The sequence below is a fragment of the Cyanistes caeruleus genome, chromosome 7 (assembly GCF_971803275.1).
Source record: "Cyanistes caeruleus chromosome 7, bCyaCae1.hap1.1, whole genome shotgun sequence".
NCBI lineage: Eukaryota > Metazoa > Chordata > Aves > Passeriformes > Paridae > Cyanistes > Cyanistes caeruleus.
In genome coordinates this window covers 3,693,808-3,717,887 of record NC_141707.1, presented here as the reverse complement: position 1 = coordinate 3,717,887, position 24,080 = coordinate 3,693,808, and the positions used below count along the sequence as shown (strand labels likewise).

The 24,080-nt window shown below is 41.7% G+C and overlaps 1 long non-coding RNA gene across 1 annotated transcript; it reads left to right on the top strand.

The window, feature by feature from the left end:
- The first annotated feature begins 9,294 nt into the window (after window positions 1-9,294).
- On the top strand, window positions 9,295-18,010 carry LOC147652089 (uncharacterized). Its single transcript, XR_015289621.1, has 2 exons — window positions 9,295-14,373; window positions 15,730-18,010. It is a non-coding gene; the product is annotated as an uncharacterized LOC147652089 (long non-coding RNA).
- Window positions 18,011-24,080: the final 6,070 nt, after the last annotated feature.

The following is a 24,080-nucleotide window of genomic DNA, read 5'->3' as shown; positions in this document are numbered from 1 at the left end:
AGGACGAGAGCCGAGCGGCCGAGTACCTGCACCAGGCCCTGCCGTACCTGCAGAACCCACAGGAGCCCCTGCGAGCAGCGACCATCAGGTTCATGGGTGAGCCACGAGCCCGGGCTCCCTCCCCGCCCCGCCGCAGCTCGGCCCCGGCCCCGGCTGCTGCTGTCCCGGCAGCGGCACCCGGGCCCGGCGCCCTGGAGCCCCGGCTGCCCTCGGGGCTGCTGCTGCCGGCCTCTGGCAGCCGTGCCCTTGGGCTGAGTCAGGATGCGGCAAGGGCTGGGGCTGAGCCCTGCCGGGGCGGGAGGGCGTGTGGCCCCAGGGCTGGCAGCGCCGCTGGCAGGGAGCTGTGCTGCCGGGGCCCTGACAGGCTCTGCGTTCTCAGAGATGGTCGAGGTGCCCATGAGGCGGCAGAAGAAAGATCTTCAGGCCTTCAGTAAGGGTGAGTGAGGGCTGTCCGCGGGGCCTGGCGCGGGGAGCTGCAATCTCTGCCCCTGCAATGGAGGGCTTCGCTACCTGTGTGGACAAGGGGTGGTGTGGGCAGAGCCCACGGAGATTTCAGGGACGCGGGGCTGTGGTTTGGGGGGGTGCGGATTTTTGACTGGGACCTTGTGGCTGATCCTGTTGGCCCCTTCCCTCTTGTGACCCTGGCAAGAGCCAGCTGGGATGGCCCTGGCAGGACTTTCTCCTAGGATTCCCCACAGATCCGGGCTCTGACTGTGGCTGTGTTCCCCTCTCTTCCAGCCTTTCGAGCCCTAAGGAGGAATGACAGCCCTTCCCAAACAAACAGTAGTTCAGCTGATATTCAGTGAAAGAGCTGCAGAAGTACGCTCATCTGCCGGCTCAGAAGAACCACTGTTCATTGAAGGCCTCCAGGTACCATGGAAGATGAGAATACCTTGATACCAGAAGAGACCAGCTGGAGCTCCAGGCACAGCTAATGACTGGCACAGATGAGCCTGTGGGAAGCTCGTGTGGCTTCAGCCCTCTCCCTGCCTGTAGATAGTTCCCTCCTTGCAGCCCTCAGACACTGCCCATACCCTCTTTTTCCCCTCCCTTTTGACAGCTCCCTCCCTGCAGCCCTCAGACTGTGCCACCCCCTTTTTTGCCTCTCAGCTCATCGCTTTCCTTTGCCTTCCATCGAGAAACAGTTTTTCACTTAACCTGCCTGTCTGTGGAGCTGAAGGGTCACAAATCCTGAGCCCTGTGACACACAGGCCCCTCCCGCCTTTGTCTCCTGCGTTGTGTTTTGTGCAGAGGCGCAGAGGAACGAGCGCAGATCAGGCTGGAAAGGTCCCTGTGCTGAAGGTCCAGTTCCACAGCATTGTGGAGTTAAAGGTCTTGCTGAGCACCCTGAGCCCTGGATTTTGGAAGAGCCAAGCTGAGTATGCCCTGAAGCTGGCTGCGAGGGATTCTGTGGCAAGCATCCACAGAGGGCAAAGGAGCTTAGAATGCCTGAGGCTTTCAAGAATAGCTTCCTGAAAGCACAGCAATGCTCCATCCCTGCTCAGAATCAGGAAGAGGGCAGAACCAGAAAGCATCTGGGCTTAACAGGCAGCTGTGGGTGTGCCTAAGAGCAAATGAAGCAGCAGCACAGTGGCCGAGACTGGGACACACAGCCGTGCCGGGGTCCGGAGCGCTGTCAGGCAGTGCCGCGATCCCGGGTTTGGTTCTGGGCCCCACAACTGAGGAATCGCAGCCCCTGCCTCAGAGCCTGTCAGAAAGCCAAGCAAGTGAGACCAGAGGGAGGGCATCCTTCCAGTCTCTCTTGGGAGCTCCTGCTCCTTCTTCCTCCGCCTGTGTTTGGGCTCTGCTGTTACAAACGGAGACAAGTTTAGACAAGTTCTGCTTTTGTCTCAGCTTTGTGGCAGCAGCTCATTTTGAGGCAGCCTGCACCCCAAATGTCTCTCATGCACAAGTTCTTAAGAATGGCTGATTAGGTTTATTACAAAATTAGTTCTTTATAGAATTGACAAAGGATTAACAGACATAAGACTTTAAATAGACTACTTAGTACATAGGTGTATTTGTTTTGGTTTGGTAGGTAAATTTGGGAGAAAACTTCTAATGGGCCCCCCCCCCGGGAAGTAAATTCACGTGGCTTCTTTTTCTCACTTTTTAACTGGTTCAGGAAGAGATTTTTTTGAGAGAAGTGGCAAGAAATTGTTTATTTAATAGGCACAGTACTATTCAGTACAAGAATGAACAATATTAGATTATAAAACTTTATTGTTTTAAAGAGATGATAAAATTTAGAGGTTTGTGGTTTTTTTGTGGGTGTTTACTCTGTTTTTAATTTCTTTGGCGTTGGAAAATGTTGTTGCTCAGGTTGGGCTCTCGGTGGTTTACAGGTGCAAGCTCTTGGTGCTCTTCCGAGTTTTCAGTTCAGAGCAGGTTTGATCTGTTTAAGGAAAAGGGAAAGAAAACCGTTCAGGAAGAGTTTACTGTTCTGGCTAGTTGGAAAAGTCAAGGCGATCTGTTTCTTGTTGTTTGTTTGTGTTGTAGTTAAAACTTCTTTTCAGGATGCGGGGGAGTAAGTACAGTTTCTGATAACAGACTCGGTGGTTTTTATACTTACTTTTACTTTTAGATGAAATTTTAAGATTACAAAACTTGTGTCTGGGTTAGATGGACGAATGGGGATGCAATTTAACATGATAATTAACTTAGGACATTCTACTTTTTATCTCTATATCGTCAACTTACTGTTAAAACTAATATTTTAACTGCACACATATACATAGATAAAAACTTTTCTTCTGTTTTACTCAAAAAATGCAAGTAATAGATTTATCATGTTCTTGTTACGTCTTACACTAAGTTATTGAATTTAGGCTTTACGCTGGAGAGCTGTAGGATTTTTCACTTTCTTATTTTACTCACTTAAAACACTATTTTTAATTTGCTCATACTTTTAACACTTACACATTTCTTTTTATTTCATGTTTGCATGGTTTAATGTACAGATAATGGTAGTAGTTTTTTACTTAATGATTAGGTCTTTTTGAGGTATACATCGTGTTGTTTTATTTTTCTGTATTATTTACTATGTATAATTTGGTCTTGTTATGGGTTGTAGTATGAGGCACAGGGTAGGTTTTTAACTCTTTTGTGGTGGTTTTTACTATTGTGAGCATGTAGCGCTTGCCTTGGCGGGTTTGGGGTAGTGTGATGTAGTCAATTTGTTAGGTTTTTTCATACTTGTATTTGGATTATTGCTTATTGTACTAGAGGGGTTTTAATTGCTTGGCTTGTTTGATTGTAGCACACATCTTACAGTCATGAAGAACTTGAGAAATGTTGTTTATGGTTAAATTTACATTTTGGTCTTGTGCTCACTTATAGGTGGCATTTTTACTTTGATGATTTGAAGTATTATGAGCTTTTTGGGCTAGGAATAACTTTTTTTATGTCTTTAATTTAAATTTATTTTTGACACTTGTATTTTTGCAGCTTGATTTACTTGCTTATTATTTTGGTGGTTTTTGTTAGTTTTATTTTTGGGGATATGGGCATTTATGTGGCAGATATTTATTGGTAGTTTTTTTATTTTGGTAGTAATATTTTTTTACTTTTTAGCAGCTCAAATTGGTTTTCTTTTACGCTGCTAATTAGCTTTTTTTTACTTTTTTAACTATCTTCACAGAGCATTGGCTACTATTTATGAATTTGGGTAGAGGTAGAGCTTTGGTTACTTTTTTCTTTCAGCAATACTTAAAGCTAGTTGACCAGCTTTGAGTTTTGCAAGTTGACTTGATTTCCTTTTTGTTTTAGTGTTTTTTGTGATTTTTCATGTGGGGTTTTATACAGTTGCTTTTTACTTTTGGTTTATTTTTATGATGTGATAGGAATTATCAGTGAAAAGAGCATAGCATGTTTTTTTTGTTGGTAGCTGGTTATATGGTGGAGTTTTTTCAGCTTTTGTTATTTTTTTTGTTCTTTATCTGTGGGACTAAAATTTTCACTTTTAGGCTAGTTTGTAATTATTTTTAAAATTTCAGGGTGATTCAGTTTATTAATATGGGCATGTTGTGTGATAAGAGCAATCTACTTGCTTCATGTGGTATTGCTTGTATGATGGGTGGAGGAAACTTTTTTTGAACATTTATTTTAGTATTGGTAGTTGGGGTGTTAGGAGGAATTGTGCTTTAGTGCTAATTACTTTTGAGGCAGCTTGGACTTTTTTCTAGGTTGCTAAGATTTTATATTTTGTTGGGGTGTAATTGGCTTCAGATCTTTTGTAGCTTTGACTTTAAAATCTTAATGGTCGGTTTTGAGTTTTACTAGACAGTTTTTGTAAAAGGCTTCAGGACAGACTGTGGTTCTTGGTTGTAGAGTAGAGTACATTTTTTACATTTGGTCTTGTTTTGATTGGGCTATGGGTTACTGCATGAGCGATTTCTTGTTTGATTTGAACAAAGGTTTGTTGTTGCTCAGGGCTCTTGCGGAAATTATTTTTTTTCTGGGTGATTAGGTAAAGAGGGTTCACAATTTGACTGTATTCAGAAACATGTATTTTCTAAAACTTTATGGCACTTAAGAAAGCTTGTGTTTCTTTTTTATTAGTTGGTGGAGACATGGTTGTGGATTTGTTGATGACATTAGTAGGAATTTGATGCTGTTTATTTTGTTATTTTATTCTCAAGAAGTGAATTTCACGAGTTGGTCTTTTAACTTTGTTGTTTTTTGATGGTAAAATCAGCTTCTAGGAGGATTTGGATTATTTTTTCTCCTTTTTTAAACACTTTTGCTGCTGTGTTTTCTCACACAATGATGTCACCTATGTACTGTAGATGTTCTGGAGCTTTATTTTTTTCTAGGGCAGCTTGGATCAGTTCATGGTAAATGGTGGGCTTGTGTTTCTACTTTTGGGGCAGTCAGTTTTAGTTGTACTGCACTCTTCTCTATGTGAAGCCAAATGGAGGCTTGCATATTGCTGCCAGGGGAATGGAGAAAAATGCATTGGCAATATCAATAGTAGTGTACTACTTTGCTGCTTTGGACTTTAGCTCATATTGGAGCTCCAGCATGTCTGGCACAACAGTTCTCAGCTATGGAGTCACTTTATTTAATGTAAGATACTTTACAGTCAATTTTTATTTTTTTTAGATTTATGTACAGGTCAAATGGGACTGTTGAAGGGTGAGTGGGTTTTGCTGACTATTCTTTGGCTTTTTAGTTTTCAGATCATTTTATGGATGGGGATTACAGCATTTCAAGTTGTTTTATATTGTCAGCAGTGTACTGTCGAGGTGGTAATTGGTACTTGTTGTTTTTTCACTTTTAGAAGTCTTACTGTAGATGGATTAGGTAAGGTGTTCAGTTGTTGGACACTTTCTGTTTCTGCAGTTGTTATTTCAGATGCTCACTTGAGTCTTTTTGGATTTTTGAAATACTCATTTTGGAGGTAGTTTATTCTTAAAATGCATGGGGCCTCCGGGCCTGTCACAATAGGGTGTTTCTTCCACTCACTTCTAGTTAGGTTCACATCTGTTTCTACGAAGGTAAAATCTTGCGATCTCTGTGTCACACCAGCAATAGAAACAGATTTTGCCCCCACAGGTTTTGATGGGATCAATGTGCACTGTGCACTAGTATTAACTAAAACTTTGTATTTTTGTGGTTCTGATGTGCCAGGCCAACGAATCTACACAGTCTAAAAACCACAATTTTTCTTAGCTTCTACTTGGCTAGAGGCAGGCAGGGCTCCTCTAGGCTTGGTTATCTTTCTTTCTTTGGGTATATGTTTTGGAGGTTCTTTTAAAGGGATTGGACATGTTATTATCATTATACTTTGCAGTTTGGTTACGGGTAACTGAGCTGTTTTTTTTTTGTGGAACTTCTTTTGTGACTTTTCCTTTAATTCACACACTTGTTGTGTCAGAGCTGCAGTAGATTTCTCATTTTATCTCTATGTTTTTTCTGCAATTACGCAGGAAGAACTACAGTTCAGTTCGTGGGGTATACTTTCTCTCTCGATTTGGGGAACGTTTGTGTTGAGTACCAGGACTTTTGATCTGTACTGCTGAAATTTGGAGAAGGTCTTCTTTAATTTCATCTCTAAGTTTTTTGTGATTCTCTTCTACCTTATCTTTTCATTTCTGCAGACGTGTTTCTATAGTTGTGATTTTTGTATGTGTGGGGCTATGCACGGCATCTGCGTATGCTCGGAGTTTTTTTGCTATATCTAGCACGCTCTTCTTCTTTTCATCTCGCTTTATCATTGTTAAAGCAGATGCATATTTTTGTGGCTTAAGTCGTACTAATTTTCACTACACCATGGATGTACATGGCACTAAGTCTGGATTTTTAGTTGGTATGTCATTTGAAAAGATAATTTCTGCTACTGCCATTTCTTTCAGGTGTTGGATTTCTTGTTCGATGTTTTTTTACTGTGTTTGCTGCATGTAGAGATCATCTACACACAGATATCTTTGGGCTACACTTTCCAGGACCTGTGCCCAGAGACTGTGAGGGTTAGCTCCCCTCATCATTCTCTGGTCGATAACTGGATCGTGTGACAGGGATCTCAGATGCTTCACTTCAGTACCATCCAGAACTGTAGCCTCACCTGCTACAGACGGACTAACCAACTAATTATAGATTCATCAGGTCGTCAAGTGTAGTCCTTCCTTAGGGCACGAAGGTTTTTCAGAGAAAAGGACTCAATATTAGCTTTTGATTTTGTGCTAGTTGTTTTGACTCTTGATTTTATGTCAGGGGGTGCTGAGGGTCTTTTTCTTGCATTATCATCATCATCATCTATTGGTTGATCGGTTTTGTCTGTGCACTTTCTACTTTTTGTGTTAGTAGTAACAGCTGTTGGTTGAGGTTTGTTGTTTGGTTTAGCTATCAGCTTTGTAACTGGGAGGTTGGCTGCAGCTTGAGTAACTGGGATAACTTGATTTATTTCTTTGTTCTTTTTGTCTTGTTTGCCGCTTTACAGTATTTAGCAATGTACGATAAGCATATGCTAGGGCTTAGTTTACTGTAATGATTTTTTTTTTCTTTGGAATCATCATGACACTTTTCTTTTAGGTATTTTTCTACTTCAGCTGGATTCTGAATTTGTTCATGTGGAAAGTCTTAAACTATAGGGTTAGAAAATTGCTTCAGTATTTGGCTTATATCTTCTTATTTTTCACACCACTCAGGATTTCTCACGCTTGGTTCAGGGGTTTTATCAGTCCTTCCAAAAATTTCAGCTCTCATTCTAGAGAGGTTGAAGACTGTATAGAGGAAACTTGTCAGATTAAATGCTAGAAAGATGGTCTCTTTAACATTCAGGGGAAACTGAACACTCTCTAATAGTGATGTAAGAGATTCAGAGGAGAAGAAAGAAAGGAAAGGAAAGGTTGAAAAGCTTCATTTCTTGCTCTTCTTCTAACAAACTGGGTGCATAACCATACTTCTGAATCTTTTATACTTGGAACAGATTTTAGCACTTGAATCAACTTTTTAGAAATTATAATCACTAGGCTCAGCTATTTTAATTTGTGTTCCTCTATTGTAAAAGCTATGTGTTAGAGGTAATACTGGGGCTAGTTTTGGATAAGAAAATAAACTAAGGGATAATAAAGGTATTAAAACTTCAAAAAAGCCTAGTGACTAGAAACACATGAAGGTTTGCACTTTAAAAGACGTTATTAATTGAAACAGCATGGTTGGATGGCTAGGGATTGTTTTATCTTGTCTCAATACAAAGTAATTGTCACTTCAGTACAATTAGTACAGGGATTTTTCACTCTCTCATGCCCCACATTGGGCGCCAATGCGCCAATGAATGTATTTCTTTTGGTTTAGGGCAAATTTTGGGAGAAAACCTCCAATGGGCTCCACCCCAGGGAAGCAAACTCACATGGCTTCTTTCTCTCACCTCCCAACCAGTTTGGGAAGAGATTTTTTTGAGAGAACTGGAAAAAAACCTGTGTATTTAACAGGCACAGCACTACCCAGCACAAGAATGAACAATATCAGATTACAAAACTCTTGCCACTCTGAAGAGATGACAAAAATCAGAGGGTTTCTTTCTTGTGGGTGTTCGCTCTGTTTTCAATCTCTCTGGCGCTGGAAAATGCCGCTGCCCAGTCTGGGCTCTCGGTAGCCTATGGGTGCAAGCTCCCGGTGCTCCCCTGACTCCCCAGTTCAGAGCAGGTTCAAGGAAAAGGGAAAGAAAACAGTCCAGGAAGACCTCACTGCTCTGGCTAGTTGGAAAAGTCAAGGTGATCTGTGTCTTGCTGTTTGTCTGTGTTGTAATCAAAACTTCTTCTCAGGATGTGGGGGGAGCACGTACAGTTTCTGATAACAGACTCGGTGCTTCTTTTCCATTCACTTTCACTCTTAGATGAAATTTTAAGAATACAAAACTTGTGTCTGGGTTAGGTGGACAAATGGGGATACAATTTAACATCATAATCAACCCAGGACAATAGGACAAAACAAAATGAGCCACTGCTAGATAAAAAATAGAGTGGATAATAAAAGGTACCTACATTACAGTTAGTGAGGAAAAAGTATAGATCAGGAATTAATGTGACTTCCATCTAATTGATGATGGAGTACACATAAAGTTCTGTCCCACAATTTCCTTTAAAGTATCTACGTAGATGCATCCGAACTTCAAGACATCCTACACGTTTGCAGTGTGTGTAGAAGATTCTGCCTCTGTGAAAGTTTGTGTAGCTTCTATAGTTTGTAAAGTGAAGTGTCTGTCAGTCAGAAATTCCAGCTTATCTTCCCATGTCTTGTTCTCAAGGCAAGTTGTTCCTTACCAGCAGAGATGTTTATTGTATCCCATCTCTCTGGTGTCAGCAATAACTCTTTTAGTGGATTCCATCCGGCCTGGGTTAACTCACCTGTTCACGTGAGGGGCAGAATGTGGGGAATTACTGCACCTGCTGATAGAACTGATAAGCTCTTCTGTGGTAAGGGGGAAGTCCTGCCAGATTCCACCCCTGGACTGAAGGCCTTGGCTTTACCTCATGGTGTGGCAGCACAGGTACCTCTTGTCTCTGTGTTATAAAGGCATCCACCTTCATCTACGCATACAACATCATCGAGTAGTTGGATACACATTGATCTCCTCAGCTTCACTATTTCATTAAAAGATGGTAAACACTTTATTGGTATTGCTAAGAAGCACTTGCTGTGTCTTCAGTTTATGTCTTTTATATATTAGATTATGTAGCATATACATATTTTGATATTTAGTTATTCATATGTTTATATTTATATATATATATAAAAAGATTAGTAATAAACCAAGAGATTACAAAATACAGCATAAATTCAGAGTGTTCATGGTAGTTGGAGACAATCCAGTAAGTGACTTAACTTGTTTTGTTACCAGTCCATGTAAGTCAGGACGTTCCCCACACCTTGAGTTCTAAAATCATAGAAGGATGAGATGCAATCAGGAACAAAGACGAGTTTGTGGATGTAGTTTCTCTGTTGTAAGGACTGAAGAACTTTAACAGATGATCAGATGATCTTTTCACTTCCATTCACACTTCTTAGTCTAGCGTTCTTCTTGTTTAAGATATCAAGTGTTAGACAGCCTTACAATCATTTAAGCACATCTATATGTGTGTTATAGAATAGTCTGGTTGTCTCAGTGGAATCAAAGACGTAATGAAACTCAGTTGTTTCTACCTGATTAGGATATTACTTCAGTTGGGAATTTTATGTCTTCTTTTGAAGAGGTAAGCAAAACTGATTCCATGGTCATATGGAAATTCAAGTTACATTAAAGGAGAAGTTTTTTCTACCCACGGTGACAATCAGGGGGAAGACGCAAGTATTCTAAAGCAATACTTGCAGAAAACTACAAAACATATACAAATGTTAAACAAAGCAATTAAAACGATCAAATTATTTGGTATTTCACTTGTATTAATTAAAATTTAATGTAAACAAGTTTACATAGAATAGTTATTCATTCTTCTGATAGCTTGTGAGAGAAAATGGTTATTGTCAGATTTACACATCTTGTTCAATCCAATTTTACAAATTTGTAATAGAAAAAAATGTACGGAACACTAATGTTAGAACTATGGTTATTACGCCGATGAGTTTTCTTAATGGCCACATTTAAATTTGGAACTTATGAGGTTACTCCATTAAATATATTTTCTCATTGGTTCTTTTGTATTTCCTGAAAGATTCTAGTGTTCCTTCCAATTTCTTTTACATCAGTCTGTATTCGCAGAGTCTGATCTACACATACGCAGCAACTGGTGCTGGTAGCTGTGGAAGCCAAAAGTAAATCCAAAGTTTATTGATTTTTTAAAATTACTTCTGAAAGATTGATAAATTCTTCTTTCGAGGTATTGATTGTATCTTCAGGCTTTGTTCATTTCTGGAAATTTGAGTTGTCTCTCCTTCCCAAAGGAGCATCACTTCAGCTGGGGAAAGACTTTTGGAGAATATGTTTGGTATGAGGTTCTCACCATTTGAATGCTTTCATGAAATGCCCTTTCAAGGGTCAGGTACAATTGTTGTATGTGAGTTTAGGAAAAACAACATGGTTAGTTTTGCTGGGATGGCTGATTAGCCATGCTGCATTACTGCAAACATTGGCCTGTAAGCCTAAAAATATAAAGAGTGCCATCATGGTCATTTTTGGTTACAGCAGAATCACTAGTTATTAGTTATTAGTCCCGCACGGTTTCTCTGTGTCCATCCCTGTGGTTTGATTCGCTGCTAGGGGTCCAGCAGCAGTAGTAGCATTCACAGCCGTGCAGGTTGTGAACAGTCCTTCTCGCTGCTGCTTGAGTGGTTCTTTGTCTCACCTCCAAGTCTTTCTTCTAGTCTTTTTTCTAGTGAGGGTATACTTAAGCATTCAAGGTTATTAGAGAAACCAAGACAACAGAATTTCAGCAATAATGGATATGTTTTTGGCACAGCGAGTTAACGGCAGCGGTTCCATCTCTGGCCTCCCGTCGCAAACACAGCGCTATGCTCACTGCTGCCAGACGGGGGCAGTGTAGGAGGGGCTTGCGAGGCTTCCTTGAGAAACAACTTCTCAAGTTTTGGGGGAAACCAAACTTGTACCGAGACAGGAGTGTCACTCTGCACAGAGTTTGGGACAGGGAGACTGGAAAACCAGTCAGCAGTTCTGAAACAGTAGCTTTTCCATCAGCATGTCTGCTTTTAGTGGCAACTGTCAGTTCAGATATCATCTCCACCTGTTAGCGTGTACTAGGAACAGATGTATTTAGAAGTCCAGTAGAAATTGTCTGGCCAGTTGACCAGAGTGTTTTGTTACTTTTGATATGTGGGGGTTGTGCCAGGTTTGGGGTTTTGTTTAAGCCTCAGCTGGCACTGGGGACTCTGTAAGAATACTGTTTCCACATAGATCAATCGTCTGTCTCTGCCCTGTGTGGCAAAAAACAGAGTTTCCAGTATGCCCTAATTTACAGCGTAACCATTTATCAAATTGGTATCACTGTTGTGGATCAGTTTTTATCTTTCTGACTTTTATCAGCTGATCCACTTTATCATTCTATTATATCTGTAAAATCTGTCATTCACATGGCTTTTAACCCATCCTATATAGATTTGTTAGGATTGAGTCTGTAAAATCAACCATTCAAATCCTGCCTTTGCCAAACCTCTTTTCCATTCACTTGCCAATGAACATTTCCACTGACAAAATCACTGTGTGGCACCAGCCCAGATTGCATAAGAATTACCGTACACCATCCTTGCTTTCTCTTTTATTGCCAATAAGAGTCTTCTAACTCTCTTACCTATGTACCTTTTGATTCCTTCTACCAATTCCATTCCTGTTTTAGGAGTAGCAGCTCTATACTTTTACCATCAATGTGTTTGGCTGAGGTATCAGTGAACAAGACATCTCCAGGTTCGGAGTTTGCAGTAAATGCAGGGTTATTCATTATTGCTTCGCTGGGTGGTGGTGGGATGCAGAGACCCCAGACCTCACAGCTTCAATAGTGATTTCTGCTCTTAGCCTTTGGCAAGGCTGTTGTGAATGAATTCAGCTTGTCAAAGCGATGCAGGAGTGAGCAGATGGGGCTTCTTATCTGATCTCTCGAGGGCTTTAAATCCAGCTCTTTGCCCCAAGAAATCTGCAAAGGAATGCCAGGAGGCTTACAGAGAGAGTGACCTTTTATGCTCTGTAGGTCAGGGTGGTTCCAAGGAGATAACCAATGGCAAACATAAAATTAACATGAAACAGGAAACCTGCTGGGGGCAGGTGGCTCCTAAAGGTTCTCTCCCCTCTACAGAAGGACGGCAGTATCGCTGGCTGGTTCACTGTCCCCCACAATTCATTACAGGGTTAGCTTTTCTAATGTTAATGTGTCTGGAATGGGGAGAGGGATGAGTGTGTGTTCTTTCTGCCCCCCCAGCCCAATACCCTGCACCTTTTGGAAGGTTTTACAATATTTTCTGCTTGCTAGTGTCAGGAAAATTAGTCCAAACACCAGCAGGTTTTTTGTCTAAAAAGGAGACAGAGGAGTCCTATAACTTTATTGGAATGAAAGGAGAGGCCATGGGGTATTTCTCCTGGGGTCTCTCAAATTTTTGGAGGACACAGCCTCCTCTTTATCCTGATTTCCCTTTCTCTTTCCCCATTGGCTGAGGTACTTGAGAGGTACAGGCTTCCTGAAATGCCTAATACTGAAGACTCCCTTCTAATGTATACCCTCCCCTTTTCTTTTCCTTGTGTCAATCACTGGAATTCCTAGAGAATTTATAATTCTTGCCATTGTTTCTCTTATCTCTCAGCATCTAACTTTATTTATGAGCAGACCTGCAGTTTGTTTGTAAAGACCAATCCCTCTCACTCCTTTCATCAATCAGTGGAATCTTTCCCATTGTTTCTTTACCTCTCAGTATCTAGTTTTATTTACCAGCAGACCCACAGGTTGATTGTAAAGATAGATCTCTCTTATTCCTTTCAATCCCTCCTCTTTCATTTTCTAAATAATTGTCTTTACAAACTTTAGTTATCATTGACTTAATTTTCTGTTCCTGGATCATTTTTGGTTTTGCAATTATTTGCAGTGACATAACTTTTTCTCCTTTTGTAGCCATTTCTGGATCTGTAGTCATGGCTCCTCCCTGCATCCCTTTGAGCACATGTTGAGTAAGTTGCACAAAGCCAGGGATCATGCGTGGTAAAAAGATGAGACTTGCTACAGCACACAAGAGGGGAAGAAGCATTTGTTTAACCCATAGTTCACTAGGTAACCATGAAAATACATCCCATTCCAATTCTTTCCATTTTTGGGCTGGTACATGAGGTAACTTATTCTTTTTGTTATTTGTTTCACTACTGTTTTATTGGCATCTATTTGCAAGCAGCAGTTTGAGTAATTTAATCATTTTTACACACTCCCCTTCTTTTCCTAATAGATAAACTCTAAGATAAAGTCCAGTCAGAAATATATTTTTCCCACATATAAACCTCTTGTTCTATTTAGGCAATTAATGTCTCTTTCAGAAGAATAAAGTCAACATGGACTTCTTTCTTCACCCTAAAATCTCATTCTATAATGGACTTTGCTCAGGATGTTGACTCACCATTTAGGTTCAACTGGGCTGGCCACCCATGGCCACTCTTCAGACCTCCCTGGTCCTCTGCAGCCCCAACAATTGCTAAAGTTAAAGGTTTTTGCTACTTCTTTTCTTAGGATTCAAAAAATATTCTCTGAATTCTGGCTCAAAATTAACTGATAATAGAAAGGTAAGATTATGAAGAAAAACATTCTTGTGGTGTAATATAATCTCCTAATCTAATTTTCCTGTTGTCTTCCACACCCCCTGTGGTGAATGAAGGCACAGAAACCACTTAACGTAAAGAAAACAATGACAGCAAGTATTAGCCCTGCAGTGACTGGAGATTCTAAAGGAGGGATGCCCACACAGACAATTTCAGCAGACGGTCTGTGGGTAGGCTGTAGGAGTCTGGGCTGCGTTAGAACAAATTGGAAAATAAAGAGAAACAGTTAAGAACAAAGACAAGGTTATCTGACATGGAAGGAACAAGTCATGGTCAGTAAAAGAACATAAAGTAAGAGCTGACAGGATGAGAAAAAGAGAAAATTAAATAACTTGTGTTCTGATATATGTAAATGTAGTTATCCAATAATATGCTTATAAAAGCGTGTGAACAATACATGCAGCCACTTGTAGAGGAGATAATTATGTGTACAGATTTGCATACAGTATAAATGTAACCCAACTTAGAAAATAAACCAACGATCCGATCATCGTATTGGTGCTGTGCTGTTCCTGTTCCCACATGACGAAATGAAGGCCCCGGGAAACTGGTGACCCCGAGACACAATCAAGCGTCGCTGTTGGGAGCAGAAGCTGGAGAAGGCGGGGGGCTGTCGGCCGGCGTTACCGGAGGTAAGCCGGGCTGCCCGAGAGAGGCAGGAATGGATCCGCGCTAAGCCGGAAAGAAAGGATCAGATATCAACAGCATGGGAGTCGCTGTATCAGGGATAGAAAAGGCTGCTATTAAAAGCTTGTTGCAGCTTACAGGAAAAACAGAGACGAAGATCAAGGAAGGGGATTTGGCTGCATTGCTTCTCTGGTGTAGAAAACAAGCTTTCATTGTAAATGCTGATCCGCTTTATGATACAGCTACATAGACTAATGTTGGTGCAGAACGTGGGGAATCTGTTCAAACAAGGGACAAAGAAGCTGGAAAGTTGGTATCTACCCATCGTACTCTAAGGCTAATGGTAGAAACAATGAAAGGCCAGGCTTGTGTTGCAGCAGCTGCTGCTCAGGCTTTTGTAGCAGCTGAAAAAGATAGAAAAAATTACAAAGAAGAAAATAATTTCTTGAAAACCAATGATATTATTACCCCAAAAACTGTGTGTCCGGTATCCGAGAGAGAATTTTGGGGAGGAAGGGAAATTGATATAGATCTGTGATAAATGGAATTGATTCATGTTAACTAAATTGTAACTATTTGGAAAGTTATTATTAGAAGCAATCAAAGGAATTAGTGTTCCAAGGCAGATGTACCCCTTTACACATGTTACATGTTAAAATTAAGGTACAGTTTTGAGATAAGTAATGTCCCAAGATGAAATCAACCTTGAGATGGATAAAGTTGGAACGACTTTAGGCATAGGGCCTGAAAATTATAAAATGTAAGACTAATTAGTGGAACACAATGCTTACTTACATAACACAACGCTTAGTACGCACACACAACCTGTAAGGTTATCCAGAGGACAATGAGGATGAGTGTGAGCCTTCATCCAAAAGCCCACCAAAAGAAGACTAAAGACCCCCTAGCAACAAGTGAGGCATGAGCCCTGAGGAATAGCGACATAAAGTCAAAGAATGGGAAATGGAAGGAAACTTACGGGAAACATTAATGAATATGTATAAGCATACAGTATAGAAGTTTAGTTTGAAGTGCTTTGTTTTGTACGTGAGACAGGTTGAGAAGCCCTCCCCATACCCCGGCTGGTTTTGCTTATGCCTTAACCATATTCAGTCACTGGCAAGCTATATTCACATATAGATATATAGATATAGATATCTGAATATATTTACTAAATGGTACTCTTTTACTAAATTGTATTTCTTTTATATCAAATTGTTCTTCACTAAATTGTATTCTTTTACTAAATTGTATTCTTGTATTCAATTCACTAAATTGTATCTTTTTTTTTTTTTTGGTTATTAAATTGCTATCAATTAAATAGACCTAGTTGTCTGAAATTCTAATTTCATTTATAACAGATCCACGGTGCCTCAGTCTTTTCCCTCAGTACCATCATTGCCTGATATGCCTGGTATGCCTGCACATCCTTCACCTTTTCAGTCAGCCCCACCTGCTCCATCAGAACAGCAGATTAATCCATCTCAAGTGTCACTTCCTGTGGAAACTGATGAAACACTTCACCCTAAACTTCAGCCTGAGCAACTTGTTATTTGTTGCATAAACAAGAAAAGGCAATGTCTGAACTTTTGTATCACATGCAAAGGTTAGATAGGGGATCCTCAAAACGGGCCATTCAGGATGCACACCAAAAAGCCCATCGAGCTGTTAGGGATGGTTTAAAAGCAGTTGAAGACAAGGTTTGTGGACCAGAAACAGAAGGTGTTGCTAAAGGGCAGAGAGAGCCTGAAAAAATTCTTGTAAGACTCAAATTACTGAAGAGATGCTGCAAGCTGAAGAGAGATGAACTAGAAGATGCATAAAACAAACATAAGAGGAAAAAGAAATGTGTCCAGAGGAAGCTAATAATTTCCTACTGTCATGAGGTAGCTTTACCTTTAAGACAGCTTAGAAAGAGGGGAAGTTGAAGCTGCTGGTGGCTGATGGGAGTTTTTTCCTCCTGACCAATTATCAGTCATTTCCAAGAATTGACAGGAGGTCTGACCATTAAAAAGTGAATTCAACTTGTAAACACCTCCTTAAGAAGTACAGACAGAATTCTTTTATGCTCTTTGGTTTCCGGCTTCTGAGGAGGTAACAAGGCTCTGTCTCGGCCTCCTCCCCGCCCTCTCCAGGCCGACAAGGCTGCGGGGTGGAGGGGGGGAGGGGGAAGAGAAGCAGCGCTGGTCAGCCGAGCTTGGTTTTGCTGCTAGACTGAAACTTAACACCATGAACTCTTGCAGTTTTCCTAAAGCTTTTAATTCTTTTACTACCTGGATAAACATACAGATTACTCCTTTTCTCAGAAAAACAGAGAAAGAGAGAGACAATCAACATAGAGAAGACATCATAGAACCACCAAAAACAGTGAAAAAAAGAGTTAAGTTTAAATAAGAAAGAGAGAATACGGAGATGCTTTACAGCTGAAATATCTTCCTGTTAAAGCTATGGAGATGAACAATAATAGTATAAAAAGACTCCTTTAATTCATGATAAGAGTATTGAGAGGAATAAGATATTCAAAGTGTAACTTTTGAGCAAAAGAGAGAGAGTACTTGTAATACTGTGAGTTGCTGGAATTGAGTTGAGTGAAGATTTTGAAGCTTTGAGAGGCCAAGAGAAAACTGTTTTCCAGGAAGGCTTACAGAGACAGATGAAGAAGACTTCTGCCTTTGAATGACTTATCCTTAAAAATAAAATCCCTAAGCTCAGTGACCCATACACACCTTGGAGAGATGTGAAATGGGAGGAGAAAATCTGATGACATATTTCCGGGCAGCTGGCATCAGAGAAACAGAAAGCTATAACAGAAATAGTTTTCTTGTGAGAAACTCCATAGATTAGCAGAAGAAGACTTCTGTTTCTCTACAGAGACTGATGAAAAGACTCTAGAAGGAACTGGGGACTGTTTAAACACCAGAGTTCCAAAGTCTTTTCTCTCTATGTTGTCATGTGAACAAGGGAATGGTTGGGTAGTGGAAGAAAAAAGGGATTTCTGGAAGTTTATTTTAATTTTCTTATTCTTGTAGTTTTGTTAAAAACTTTCTTTATTCCTTTTAAGTTTTAAGCCTGTTTTGCTCTTGTTCTAATCCATATCTCACAGTAAGAAATAAGTAAGTTGTCTAGTAATTTCTTAGTTACTGCTTTAAAACCATGACAGCTTGCTAGGTTCGGTTTAAGGGGTTGGTGGCAAACAGTGATCATAGGAGCAATAATGTTACTGGTTGTATTTCTAAGTTTTATGCTGATTCTTCCTTGTTTGTTACAATGACTTCAACAAATGTTGCACAATTTAGTTACTCAAATTTTTAAGAAAAGAGGGGGAGATACAGAACTCTGGGCTGCATTAGAACAAATTGCAAAATGAAGAGAAAGAGTTAAGAACGAAGACAAGGTTGTCAGACACAGAAGGAACAAGTCGTGGTCTGTAAAAGAACATAAAGAACTAACGGGATGAGAAAAAGAGAAAATTAAATAAATTCTGGTCTGATAGACCTAAATGTAGTTATTGAATAATATGCTTATATAAGTGTGTGAACAGTACATGCAGCCAATTGTAGAGGAGATAATTATGTGTACAGATTGGTATACAGTATAAATGTAACCCAGTTTAGAAAATAAATGAACCATCTGATCATTGTATTGGTGCTGTGTCGTTCCTGTTCCTGCATGAAGAAATGAAGACCCCAGCAGTAGGCGATGTCAACGCCCTGGCTGCTGCTCTGGTCCCCTCCTGCAGAGTGTCAGTCACAGCCTCCCTGTGACTCCCTCCTTCTCCTCCAGCCGAGACGTCCAAATTTCTGGGGCTGCAGAGACCTTGACCCAAGTGTGATGGGTCCACCTGTGTTCAGCTGCCTTGACAGCTGTTTCTGTGGTCAGTGACACTTGGAAAGGTCCATGCCACTTGGCCACCAGTGGTGCTTTGTCCACTCCTTAACCAGCACTAAATCTCCTGGCTGGATAATATGAACAGAAAAGTGGAAAGGCAGCATTTGTGCCAACTGGGCTTCTTGTCAAAGAAGTTTCATGAGACACAGTGTCTTGGCCACATACTGGTTTAAATATACAGCTTCACGTCCCCACTGCACTGAAAATCAACAGGGCATGAATCCCAAACAATTCAAAGGGAAATAACAGAATATTCCCTCGGGTTTGGCTCTTCTTCTTGCCAAAGCTAATGTGAAAAGCTGTACCCATGGCATGTGGGAAATGGAAAAATAGAAACTTCCACAGATGCCAAAGGGTTCAATCTGCAGCCTTGGAAAGAGCTTGGGTTAATGTAATGATAAAGGTACACAAACATTAAGTAGAAAAATTATAATTTTATGAGTAAGAATAAAAATCTACAATTATTTATTTACAATTATTATTTAGAAGTAAGAATAATAATCTACAATTATAAGTAAGAATATGTTTTGAGTAAGCAAGAAATAATATGAAATAAAATAGTATAAAGTTTGAATGGCAATAGTGTGATTTAGAGAGTAGGTTAGAGATCTAGAAACTGTGATAGAGGTGTGTGGATGTGTATGTGACCTGTCAGCTTAGTGGCTAAGAGACAGTTGAAGTGCAGCAAAATTAAGCAAAGGTGAAAAGTTAATAAGTAAAAACAAATTTCATGTCAACTGCCTGTTGGACCAAAATGTGATATATTGCAGTGTGAAGAAGAAACTTGTGACTACCTTGAGCTATGGCTGACTTGTTGCTCCTCTCCAAATCTCACGCCTTGAGACTGATGCCTTATCTGGCTCACTTGAGCAATAAATCATCTCAAAGCATGGTAGTCCCATCCCTTGTTTTTCATCTCGACGATCTGGTGCTTCTGTGAAGGCGATCTCTAGGATCCAGAAAGCCCCAGTGAACGTTATCCCGGGAATTAAGCTTTAGTCTGAGAAGAAGACTCCAAGGACCACCAAGAAGAGGTTGAAAAGAAGCCTATGCAGTCTCTCGCTCAACGAGAACAGCAGATGTGCTTGCTTTCATCTCTGGCCTTGATGAGTCAGGTGAGGACTGGGGAATTTAGGGTGAGTGATCAAATTGCAAAGTAATAGAGGGATGTTTCTTATAAATAAAAAAATTGATAAAAAGTAATTATCCTACTAATCAAGGGTTAAGAAGCTTTCTCATTTGGATGCAGAGGAATTTGTTTGATATAGACCTTGAGACTGCTTTTAGAAACCTGCTGTGGAATGCTGTAGGAGGTCAGCTACCTTTGCTGCTTTTTCCATGCCTTTTGTTAATTAAGATCATTAACAAGCAATCTCCACAGGCTCTGAACCCTGAAATCTACCTGCATCCCAGCAGCAGCCATCTTTACCTCCCACTGCGGAGCGAGTGTTGCTGGCACCAACACCCTTAGAGAGGGGGGAGGAGAGTCAGAGAGAAGAAATATCCAATGCTTTTAAATTGATCGTGGACATGCAGGGGCAAGATATTAACTCTGCCTTTGAAGAGGAGCCAGATTCAGACCGGTTTCCACTGGGGTACGGAGGGGGTTCCCCACCCTGCCTCATGTACAAAACAAAGCACTTCAAGCTAAACTTCTAAACTGTATGCTAATACATATTCATTAATGTTTCCCATAAGTTTCCCCCTATTTGGAATTTTTCTGATTTGACGTCACTTTTCTTCACGGCGCATGCTTCACTTGTTGTTAGGGGGTCTTCAGTCTTCTTTTGGTAGTCTTTTGGTGAAGGCTTCTCCTCTTCCTCGTTGTCCTTTGGATAACCTTACAGGTTTGTGCGTGTGTACTAAGCGTTGTTATGTAAGTCTACTAATTAGTCTGATATTTACTGATTTTTAGGCCCAATGCCTAAAGTCATTTTAATATTGTCCATCTCAAGGCCATTTTCATCTTGGGACATCACTTATCTTCCAAACTACATCCTGTACCTCAGTTTTAACATATAACATGTGTAAAGGGATACATCTGCCTTGTAACACATTCTTTTGATTGCTTCTAGAAATAACTTGCCAAATAGTTACAATTCAGTTAGTACAAATCAATTCCATTTATTACAGTCATTATAGAATTGTACTGGTTGTTTTTTTTATGTCTTCCAATTAAATGTTTAATGGTTCTATAAACAAGATTATCAGTAGTGATAGGCATTGTCCCTATTTTTATGATCCTTTGCTCATTTATTTGTTTCTATTGATGCATTATTTGTCAATTTACTAATCCCTTTTAAGTTTATCACTTTCAAAGGCCTCAAAGCAAATCCTCTTGCCAGCAGCATGCAGCATTGTACAAAGTATTTTTAACCTGCTCTAGAAGAATCGTAGCTTAACACCACGGCAACAGTGTGTACTAATGAAGAACTTTGCTGCCAAAAGCCACAGTTACCCCAATGACAGCAGACTGTGTGAGGAGAAGGTTTTACCAGCACCAATCAACAGAAACTATAGGAGTGGGACTACCAACAACAAGCTGAGGGGACAGAGATTATAAAAGGAGCTAGGAGATTGGAAGAACTGTCCTTTTAACAGTGGATTAGCTGCAGCAGAGGACCCGATACTGCAGGTTATGGTCTAAATCTCTTTTAGAGATAATTATATAAATTTGAGTGCAGATTAGCTGCATTCACTGCAGTGCTGCTGAGTTCATGCCTTGGGGCCAAATCACCCATTTGGCCAGAGGATTCCTCAATCCTCAGACCCAGGCCCTTTTTGGTTTTGTTCTTCTCTTTCCTCTCTTCTTTACTCCCTCTCCCATTATCCCTTCCTCCCCCTTGTTTTTTTTCCTTAATAAACACCCTAGTTTATTTGAACCCCCCCAAGTTGTGTCTTTTTCCTAACACCGTGACTGGACACTCCCCCTCCATCGGGAACACCCCTTTTGTCGTGGATCCCAGCCCTCCCTCTCTCTCTGGTATTGGTCCCCTGCCGTGATCCTACCCCTTCCAGTCCCCTCATCACCGGGACAGGAAGTGGAAATGACGGCGACCGGAAGGAGGCCATCTTGGCCTCCCCTGCCACCCATCACTCAGCGGCTCCGGTTTGCCCCAGGAAGCCCCGCGCAGTTATCCAGCACGCTCCATCCTCCTCGGCACATGAGAGCAGCGACTCCTCAGACCCCAACTCTACCGTCGGCTCTAAGGATTGCTGGGCCAGGACCCAGAGGGAAGCCACCTGGGACAGGGATTGGGAACTGGCCAACAAATCTCAGCCTTCCCTCTTGTCTGGAAACAGGAGAGAGGGGTTTTATGCTAGCCAATACGCTATGGGGAATTGAAAGAACTGTGTAAGGCGGCCAAAGAGCATGGGCAAAGATCTCGTTTCTTCAAGAACCTCCTGGAAATCACTTTCTCCATGCACACTCTGGTCCCCCATAACATAAAAAATATTACCAGCTGCCTCCTTTAGCAGCTGAGTATATGTTGTGGGAAAGGCAGTCGAAAAAGCATTTAAAAACTTTACTAGAGACATATGCAAAATATTTCAATCCACCCGATCTGTCGGTTGAATAATTAGTGGGAGAAGGTGACTTCCAGAAGCCCCAAGATCAACTAGATAGCTTACCCAACCCACAGTGAACGACATTGCCACCGCAGTAAAAACATCTCTGCTCCCTACCCCCCATGACACAATCCCAACACAAAGTTTTGCAAACATTAAACAACGGGTAGATGAAACATTTATGAAGTTTGTTGACAGACTCAAAATAACCCTTGAAAGACAAATAGAAATCCCAGAGGCCAGGAAAGAGGTACTTAATTAAATGGCCATGGCAAACGCCAATCCTGAATGCAAGGCAATTTTGAGAAGCCTACCCCTTGACACTGAAGCAACAATTGAACAGATGGTAGAAGCCTGCGCCCGGCGTGTGTCATTTGGAAACACCATAGCACAGGAAGTGACCAAGGGTATTGTGGAAGGGGGACTGGGAGCATTTGCGTCAGTAGTAAGAAACAGTGATAGGTGTTTCTATTGTGGAGAGACTGGACATTTTTTTAAGGACTGTCCCTGGCAAAATACACCAACTGACTCCTGCAAGGACCATCCATGGCCACAACAATGCTAGCCTTACCAGCAGCTCCTGGGAAACTCCCCACAGAGCGTGAACCAGCCCCGCGCTATGACATCAAGTCAGAAGCCGTTCTGCCCCCCTCTGCCGGCCATTGCAGAGCAAAGGGAGAACCTGACACCTGCTCCGAGAGCTCCACAGCTGCCAGCGCATCTGGAGCAGACCCTGCATCCTGAGCGGTTCAGGTAGGAACCTGGCGCCAGCTGGTAAGCGACCTGTCAATTGACTCAACTGATGAGTGCTTCCGTAAGTTATCAACTGGGAAGTATGGGCCAGGGGACCGTCCTTGGGACATCTTAATTATCAGGGACCCATTGAACTCTCCTGAACAAGTTTATGTCCTCCCTAAAATTCATACTGTATACCCAGGAGACAAAATTTTAGTCTCCCAGGCATGTACAGACCCTCCATTCTACCCATCCCAACAGACTCCTATCACACAGGCCTTTTTAGTGCCTCTACGTTATCCAGAACAGGTTCCCCTCAACCCCACCACTCTGTGGGTGCAGATTATGTGCTCCAACAAACCCATTGTGGGGCGCAGCCTGTTCTGTCAGAGGGAGAAGATCTGCCGCCCAGACATGCTGGACACCGGAGTGGATGTCACCATCATGGCCCACTCCGAGTGGCCAGCAGATTGGGAACCAGAGCCCATGGCAGGGATGATATCAGGGACTGGAGGTGTGACTGCAGCAAGAGAAATGTTGTAGTGGGAGGTTCTGAGGGCAAAATGGCCACCATTCAACCTTATGTGGTGAGGGCCTGGGGTGGGTGTTGCTATCCGGCTCCCTGCTGGGACCCCTCTGTCCCACCCCCCGTGGTGCCTGCTCGTCCCTGGGCACAGGCGGCGGAGGGGGTCCTGGAGTGGATACAACACGGACTCAAAGTATCTAGACACAAGAGGCTCAAACTTGCTGAAATAATCCCGGGTTTATTGTCTGTCGTCCATCCGGGGCAAGAGAGAGAGCGAAATGCTCTGGATCTTATCTCTTATACCAGGGGGCAGGGGTGATTAGGGGATGCAGGGAGGTCACAGCCAATGGGAAGGGGGGGGAGGGAAAGAAGGTTTTCAGGTAGGAACTAACATTACACAAACCAGAGGTGAGTTTTACCCTTGGGAGGTACCAAGATTTCTAGATGCACTACAACACCTCACCCTTTTCTGTTATACAAAAATGAGAAACATGGATTTGAATAAGAGGTAGGTTATTTCAAAAAAGGAAACAAATTTTTTAAAACATATTCGCAGCCAAAGTATGCAGGTCAGAGGCTAGAGAGGTTTCTTCTTGCTCTCTTCAGCGGCGTCTTCTTTTGGAAGCAACAGCCACTTGCTTCTCTTCTCTTCTTGCTGGTGCTGGATTCTTTGGAATAAAAGGTTTTACCCATTTCTGAGGGATCCATCGGGGGCCTGAAGGGGTGGATACACATGCGTAGCCACGCCCCCAGGTGACAAGTTCATAGGGGCCCTTGGTTTGCCAAGTTTCAGGGTCCCTGATTAACACCGGTGGATGCTGTGACAATTTAAACTGATCACCACTGTTAAAATGCCGAGTTACAGGAGGATTCATGTTTTCAAATGAACAGTTTAGGAAATTAATAGTAAACAGAGCTTTACAGAGTTTCTGTTGGGGAGACATCCACACTGCTTCGCTACCTTGCCTGGCTAGGACTTGTTTGAGCGTCTGG